This window comes from Pyrus communis, chromosome 12 (assembly GCF_041283825.1).
Source record: "Pyrus communis isolate YQ-2024b chromosome 12, ASM4128382v1, whole genome shotgun sequence".
NCBI lineage: Eukaryota > Viridiplantae > Streptophyta > Magnoliopsida > Rosales > Rosaceae > Pyrus > Pyrus communis.
In genome coordinates this window covers 12,952,747-12,961,748 of record NC_142576.1, presented here as the reverse complement: position 1 = coordinate 12,961,748, position 9,002 = coordinate 12,952,747, and the positions used below count along the sequence as shown (strand labels likewise).

At 36.1% G+C, this 9,002-nt stretch overlaps 1 pseudogene; it reads right to left on the bottom strand.

Annotated features, from left to right (window-relative positions):
* Window positions 1-132: 132 nt before the first annotated feature.
* LOC137744410 (guanylate kinase 3, chloroplastic pseudogene) lies at window positions 133-1,498 on the bottom strand (annotated as a pseudogene).
* Window positions 1,499-9,002: the final 7,504 nt, after the last annotated feature.

Genomic DNA, 9,002 nt, shown 5'->3' with positions numbered 1-9,002 from the left:
AGACAGGAAAAGAGCAAAGCCAAGCAGATTGGTTATCAAAGGGTTGTACAGCAACAAAAGGAATGTCACTTCTTATAGCTTATCTCGTAACCAACTCATTTTACTAAAAGTTGGTGCCACAAACATCTCCAATGAAACTGAATATTTCCTACCTTCCATTGATTAGTGCATCAAATTCGACCATACCTAACAATGTATGCTCAAGGATCATTAGTGTGGATACATGCTTAATAAAGATAACTCCGATAAAGATATGAACAACACGCATTGTGATTCTGTGAACTGCAACTACTTACAGCAGTTGATTTTCCTAGGTCCTAAATTTCACATTCAAATTGTTACAAAATAAACAACTTCCTATAAAACCACTACAACTTGGATCATTGGGTGCTTGCGTGCATTCTTCCACACGCGAAACTAGTCCATTCAAATTCGACCTGCTACCACATTTACCTCCGCAGCTATATCACACAACTCTTCTGCTGCACCTTAGCTTTCTCCGCATCGATAATGGACTCCACCAACTTAACCGCATTGTCCCACCTCCCCTCCGCATTCACCACCATATAATCGAAATTCTTAACATGCTTCACCTCCTCCCTAGCCATCGCAACCCTCACAATAAGTCCTTCGGTTTTCCGCTCAATCAGCCTCTCCACAAGCTTGGCCTCACTCTCCGCCATCACATTTATGAAAACAGCCGAATTCCCAAGAATCTTCCTCAGAGTCTGAGCACCCTCGATGTCAACTCTCAAAACAATGTAGTACCCTTTCCCCAATTCATCCCTAATCTGCTGTTTAGGAATCCCCTTATAGTCTCTGTACACCAGCGCGTACTCCAGAAGCTCGTTCCTCTCCACCATTGTCAAAAACTCCTCTTTGCTCGCAAAGTAATAATCTTTACCGTGAATTTCGCCGGGCCGCATTGCTCGGGTCGTCGCCATTACCACGAAATGCAAGTTCTCGTTGGAATCCTTGAGCTTTTTTATGACGGCGTCCTTCCAAACACCGCTTGGGCCGCTGATGACGATAATTAGGGGGCTGGGCTGGGCCAGAGCGGCTCGGAGCTGAAGGCCGATCCCAGAGAGGCCTCCAGAGCTCGGAGCGGTCGGATTTTTCGATGTAGGGAATGGGAACCGAACAGGGTCGGCGGGCGTCGCCCATTTGGGAGGATAAGGGTCGGGTGTTGGAGGGAAGTGAGAGGGTGGGTTTTGGGTAGGGGTGGTGGAGGGAATTGGGGGATGGGAGGATTTTGGGGCGGCGGAGGAGGGGAGGGAGGAGAAGAGCGAGAGATACAGGAGGTGAGGAATCTGCGAAACCTCGAGAGGGAGAGAGAGTAGGGAGGAAGGAAGGTGGGGGTGCACTATACGAGGTTGGGGAAGCATAGCATGGAATTGAAGCTCTACGGTTATCGGTTAAAGTAGATAAGCTCATTTTTAGGCTGAGCCGAACCAACAGCAACAAGGCTTGGGGCCTTGGAAAGGATGGCAGGCGGCGGCACCATGCAATTTAAGGGGGTGTGTTGTCTATAGAAAACGATATATACAGAACATATTTACTATTACGTGGCGTTTTAATTTAGTAAAATAATGAAATTCATTGAAACGATACGTTACGAAAGTGTAAATTCGTTTATATAAGTTACTCTCCTTATGTGAAATTTAATGGACTATTATATTGGCAAGTGACTTGTAACTCAATTGGTTAAAAAAATTCGTCCATGCACTTGAGATCTTGTTTTCGAATCTTCTTTCCCGTAAGAGCAAATCCACCCGTTTTCGAAATGCAAGAGTAAAGGGCAAGGCATGGAAATTGTCCTTACTATTCACTTTGAACTGTTAATTGTCTTTGTGCAAGTCCACTCGTTTTAAAAGGATAAAAATGGTTACTATTTGCAAAAATATATTTTCAACCACTCTCGTCGAGCCATGTGTCATTAATGGATTAATGGCAGAATAGTTATGCAATGCCTCCATGAACCTCCCTAGAAAGAAAAGTTCATTGTAGCTTGTAAACAAGATTCTAAAAGATGCTAGGCGCTAGTCGGGCAATAGGTTGGGGCCTAGTGCTTAGGCGGCTTGCCGGGGCCTAGGTGCGCACCTAGGAAGACTAGGCGGGCGCCTAAACAAATTTAAGTAAATCTATTATATTTCGTGTAAATAAGTGTCTACTTATACTTACAATATATATAATTTCATCATAAACTAAAATTTAGAATAACATACATATTATGAAGTATTGGAACATAATGAAAACATAGGAAACAAGGATATAAGTGTGTCCATTAAGTATGCAACAAGTCTCTTACAATTTATCGAAAAAAATAAAAATGCAAAATGAAAAGTTATCTATTTTTTGTCTAAGTGAGTCGCGACCTCGGTGGGTTTGGGTGGGCGCCTCAGCAGGTCTACGTGTCCTTTCTTAATTTTCAAACGCCTAGGTATTAATCGGAATGGTGACCAGCCGTCTAACACCTAAACCGGACCAGTGATAATTTTTAAAATAGTGCTTATAAACTTGCTCAGCAACAACCAATGATTGCTTGAAGGTGTTCGGAAGGGCTACCAAATAATGCCGGTGAGTCCAAGAATTTTCCTACGGATGGGCGACGTGCTAAACTCCCACAAGAATTTTAAACCAAAAATACTCATATAAATCAAACTATACTAATATGATGCATAGTTCATGGGAAAAAAAAAACCTATATATTAGATATATAGCATGAAAATACACTAGTTAATTGCCTCATTTATAAATAATAACTAACTTCTAATCCAGGTTCGATCCCCATCGATTCTTTTCTTTACCAAATAACTATTTAACAGACTCATACTATCGCTCTACTAAAATAATAATAATAATTGTAACTAGTCTCTGTTGAAATATCCCACATTAGGCAGAGATAGAGAAAAAGGAGAGACTAAATATCTCAACCCCACTTCAACTAATATTTAAACCTTTTGTGATAAAATCCTAGTCCTAACAGTAGTAATAGAACTACAATGGGTGCATTTGCACTTGAGTTTTGGTTTTTTGTTTTTTGTTTTTTATTTTATTTTATTTGTGTCTAGCTGCCTCCACTTCCAGCTAGCTCATCTTATGCCCAGTTGCAAAGCCAGGAATTGTCAGGCAGAGGGGCGAAAACGCACTCTCCACTGAATCGGTTGTAACCAATAACACTAAAACCAATGTAAGAAGCTTATACACTAATTTGTAGTTTTCGCACCTCCCAGTCTTCAAATTATTTATGGGAAATAATATTCCCATGTTATTTTCTACCTTTCAATCCTTTATATTTTTTTTTTCTAGCATTTGCGTTTGCATTCAATAAAGTAATAAAAATTAAGTGAAATAAACAAGAGAATGAAGACAAAAAGAAAAAGAAAAGATAGTAAAAATTGTTGATGATGTTATCTTTTATGTGTGATAACTAGTTAATATGTTATTCATACATGATGAGAAGGCCAATTGCCTTTGGATTGTTGACCCAAAAGAATATTTACAATGAAACATAAAAGTGACATCTCCATAGCAACTGGGAAAATGATTTTCCCATAAAGGCCATCATCAAATCTTTGGTCGGGATCGTTAGGCTTGGCAATTTCTAACACGACCTGATAACCCGACATGACACGACATGAAATTAACAGGTGTTCGGGTCGACACGATAACGAATCAGATCGTTATCAGGTAAACCGATAAGCACATGTTAAGATAACGGGTTGGTTCGGGTATACACGTGGGTAACACGATACACAATAAGCAGAATATTAATTTAATAATTTTATAACCCTACAAAAATACTTTAATAATTATATATATTAACTTAACAATTTTATACCCCTAAAAACTATAATAAATATATATATATCTATATATATATATTAAATTAACTATAATAATTATATATACTATAATAATTATACCCCCAAAATATTAACTATAATAAATATATATATATATATATTAAATTTTATACCCCTAAAAACTATAATAATTAATATGCATCATGCCATCCTTCAAAGAAAAAGAGAGGAAAAAATGAAAATTATAAGAAAAGCTGAAAAGGAAACAAAAAAGAGAGGGAAAGATGGGACCTAGTGGTTGATAGGAGCATATTCATGCGACTTAAATGGCTTGTTCTCATGCATTTACGTTATGTTTCTCTAGTTATTTTAGTCATTTATGCTTCTTTTGTGTGTTTTCAGGTTCTAAGGGCTTAGGGAGCAAGAAAGTGCATTTTAAGGCTATTTGGAGCATTTTTGGGCATGGATTGGATAGCTTATCCATGAAGCTAAGATGATGGACGAATTTGAAGGCCTTGTATGCTCTTTGGGACATAAAACAAAGGGCCTAGCCCAATCAAACAAACCTTTGAGCCATGCAAAACCTCTAGCCCAATCAAACAATGCATCACAAACCCAAAACCATCAAGAAACCATCCTCTGTCGTGCCTTCCACATCAATTCCAGCTTGTCTTCATCATTGCAGCCACTTTGCCCTTTTATTTATGCATTAAACCTATTTCCTTTCCCTAAATTGCAGCCACAATCCACACCTTTCCAACCTAGCTGCACCCTACATACATTAATTAGTCATTCTTTTCATATTGCACTCACATGCATTCACTTGCATTTCAAGAACCAAAACAACATTGTGCCGTGCCTTCCCTTGCCACTTTCTAGCCATTTCATTTCATCATTACACCACCATTCACACCCCTTTAATCCACATGCATCCACATACTCATTCACTTAATCATTAAGCCACACATTCACACACACACACCCAAAACACATCCATGCCGTGCCTTCCCTTCAAACTCCCTTTGCATTTCCCTTTTCATTTCAGCTGCACCTTTGTCCTAACACTAGAGCACTAATCATTCACTTTTCATTATATAATTCATGCTCCAACATGCATATGTTCCCCCCTAGCTGTCTATCCCATGGATTAATCATCCAAGCCATATTCTATCCTTGAACACATGAAATCACATGCATTTCCAACACAAAAACACCTTCAATGCCGTGCCTTTCCCTTAGATTTTTCAGCAACTTCTCTTCATCATTCAGCCACCACATGCATATATTCCCTCCCCTAGCTGCCATTCACAACATTCACATGCAAACACATGTTTTTCCCAACAACCAAATCAGCCAACACATGCACCAAAACATCCATGCCGTGCATCCCTTCCACTTTCCAGCATTCCCCTTGTGCAATTCCAGCTTTCCACCCACTTTCCTAGCTGTTTTTCACATGCATTGCAGCCACATTCTCACCCATTCTCTCCCTATATAAACCACACACACTTCATTCATTTCATTGATTCACTCCCCATTCCATCTCTCCATTCCATTCACAACACAATTCACAACACAAACACTTCCCCTTTGCCGTGCATATCCTTCCATTTCTGTGCAGTTTTTCTCCTCCATTGCAGCCACTATCCAACCACTTCCCATCCCTCCAAAATACTTCACATAATCCCCAAAGCTCACCTTAGACCTTGTGCTACAACAACGAGGAAGAAAAGAGTGCCTAAACGTTCATACAATTCAAGTTTGAGTTGTTGGAATGTTTAGGTGTTTCTTTGATTTCAAGGTTTAAATTTAATTCTCTTTGTTTTGTACGTATGAGGAATGGAAGAGAAGAGTGCCTAAACGTTCATACAATTCAAGTTTGAGTTGTTGGAATGTTTAGGGGTTTCTTTGATTTCAAAGTTATGAGGAACTAAACCCCCTTTAGCTAGGGGGTGATTCGAAACTATGTTTATATTTGCAATATGAATTGATTAACTTTCGTTGGAATTTCATAAGTTGTGGATTCAATTTGTTTAACCGTTTGATTGATAACTTATTTATGAATGTTTATTAAGAATGCGCGCTTAATTTTCATGCATGAATATGACGCTAGAATATAAGTGAATTTCACCTAATCGTTATGAACTTATATTCACAAGTAGTGGAGGTTGCTTATAAACAATCGCGTTAAATGAATTCTTGGCACTAGTTTCATGCTCATCATAGTAACGAATGCCTCGTCAACACTTATAGTTTTCATAATGCTTAATGATCTTTGATTGTATCTTTATTGTGCTTTTCACGTAAAGGACTTTTGGAGTATGTGGTGAATTGCGTTGCGCTAACCCATCCAATTCATTAACTTAAGGAGAACTTGACGGTTAATTTAAGCGGACCTAATTAACCCGGAGTGTTGAGTTTCATAATTTATCGAAAGACCAACTGAGAATCAATCTTGTATGCAAGTGTAACATGTGTGGAGAAGAACCCCTTGGCTATTCCATCATCCATATTTTCATCACATTCATATTTACGTTTTGCCTTTAATTACAATTTGTCCATTTAATTTAATCTCGTCCAAACACAATCCCCCCCCATCTTTTGTTAAGTCTTAATCATTCGTATTTGTTTTATTTTTGTGTTTTCGAGTATTTGAAGTCTTGTGTACTTGTTTTGAGTTCTTGTTAAGTAAGTTAAGTGTTTTAAAAATTAGTTTTATTTATTTGAATCAAGTGTTTAGCACCCCTAGTTAATCCCCGGTTAGAACGATCCCTACTTACATCATTACTACAATTGTCACAAATAGGGTTTAGTTTGTGTGCGTATAATCTACGTATCAGTGGTATTTTCAATTTTGCTTGCTACTAGTACGGTGGGGTTTTCCACCGTGGTCTCTCAAGTGTGCACTTGTTATTGTTAGGATAAGATCCAACAGCTGTGTTCTTGACACGTGTACGTCATTTACCTCTTTCTCTCCTTTTTTTCTTGAGAAATTTTTCATTGTAACGGGAACACAAATAGTACACCATGTGTTTTAATAAAAGTGGTGAGAATTTTTATTTTTTTAAGTTATTAACTTTTTATCACACATATCCCACTATTTTTATAATGACACGTGATGTACTATTCCGTGTACCGGTCAATTATACGTACAAAATATATAGATTTAAATCTACTTAATAAATATATATATACACACACACGCACCATTAAACTTGATGTGATACTCATTCTACGAAACTAGTTTCAATGATCCAACCGTCAAACATGTTTGTATATACTTCGAGATCGCATACGCCAAAATTGAAAAAAAAAAACATTCTGAGATCAAATAACAAGACAAAACTTTTTGACAGTTATAAAAAAAAATCACGATTTAACGGTTATTGTAACTCCGATTTTGATGATTTTTTACAGGTACACTCCTTGACCCTATATGAATACAATGATTGAATTCGATCTTCAATTTAAAATATTTACACTAGTGGATACCACAAAATCTTATGTTATAATTAATGAAAGTATAAATAAACTCTTAAGTGTTAGTGAATCTATTGTTTTGATGGGATACACATTCTACGAAACTAGTTTCAATGATCCAACCATCAAACATGTTTGTATATACTTCAAGATCGCATACACCAAAAATTGCAAAGAAAACAAACATTTTGAGATCAAGTAATGGGACAAAACTTTTCAACGGTTATAAAAAGAAAAATCACGATTTAACGGTTATTTTAACTCCGATTTTGATGATTTTTTACAGCTACACTCCTTAACCCTATATGAATACAATGAATGAACTTGATCTTCAATTCAACATATTTACACTAGTGGATACCACAAAATCTTATGTTATACTTAATGAAAGTATAAACAAACTCTTAATTGTTAGTGAATCAATTGTTTTGATGTGATACACATTCTACGAAACTAGTTTCAACGATCCAACTATCAAACATATTTGTATATACTTCGAGATCTCATAAGCCAAAAATTACAAAAAACAAACATTCAAAGATCAAGTAATGCAACAAAACTTTTTGACGGTTATCAATGAAAAATCACAAATTAACGGTTATTTTAACTCCGATTTTGATGATTTTTTACAACTACACTCCTTGACCCTATACGAATACATTGAATCAACTCGATCTTCAATTTAAAATATTTACACTATATACTTAATGAAAGTATGAATAAACTCTTAAGCGTTAGTGAATCAATTATTTTGATGAGATACGCATTCTACGAAACTAATTTCAACGATCCAACCGTCAAACATGTTTGTATATAGTTCGAGATTGCATACGCCAAAAATTGAAAAAAAAAAACATTCTGAGATCAAGTAACGGGAGAAAAATTTTCGACGGTTATCAACGAAAAATCACGATTTAACGGTTATTTTAACTCCGATTTTGATGATTTTTTACAGGTACACTCCTTGACCATAAGTGAATACAATGAATGAACTCGATCTTCAATTTAAAATATTTACACTAATGGATACTACAAAATCTTATGTTATACTTAATGAAAGTGAATAAACTCTAAGTGTTAGTGAATCTATCGTTTTGATGGGATGCACATTCTACGAAATTAATTTCAATGATCCAACCATCAAACATGTTTGTATATACTTCGAGATCGAATGCGCCAAAAATTGCAAAAAACAAACATTCAGAGATCAAGTAATGAGAGAAAAGTTTTCGACGATTATCATTGAAAAATCATGATTTAATGGTTATTTTAACTCTGATTTTGATGATTTTTTATAACCACACTCCTTGACCCTATGTGAATATAATGAATGAACTCGATCTTCAATTTAAAATATTTACACTAGTGGATACTACAAAATCTTATGTTATACTTACTAAAAGTATGAATAAACTTTTAAGTGTTAGTGAATCTATCGTTTTGATGGGATATGCATCCTACGAAATTAATTTCAACGATCCAACTGTCAAAATTGTTTGTATATGCTTCGAGATCGCATACACTAAAAATCACAAAAAACAAACATTCAAAGATCAAGTAAAGGGATAAAACTTTTCGACGGTTATCAATGAAAAATCACGATTTAACAGTTATTTTAACTCCGATTTTGATGATTTTTTACGACTACACTCCTTGACTCTATATGAATACAATGAATGAACTTGATCTTCAATTAAAATATTTACACTAGTGGAT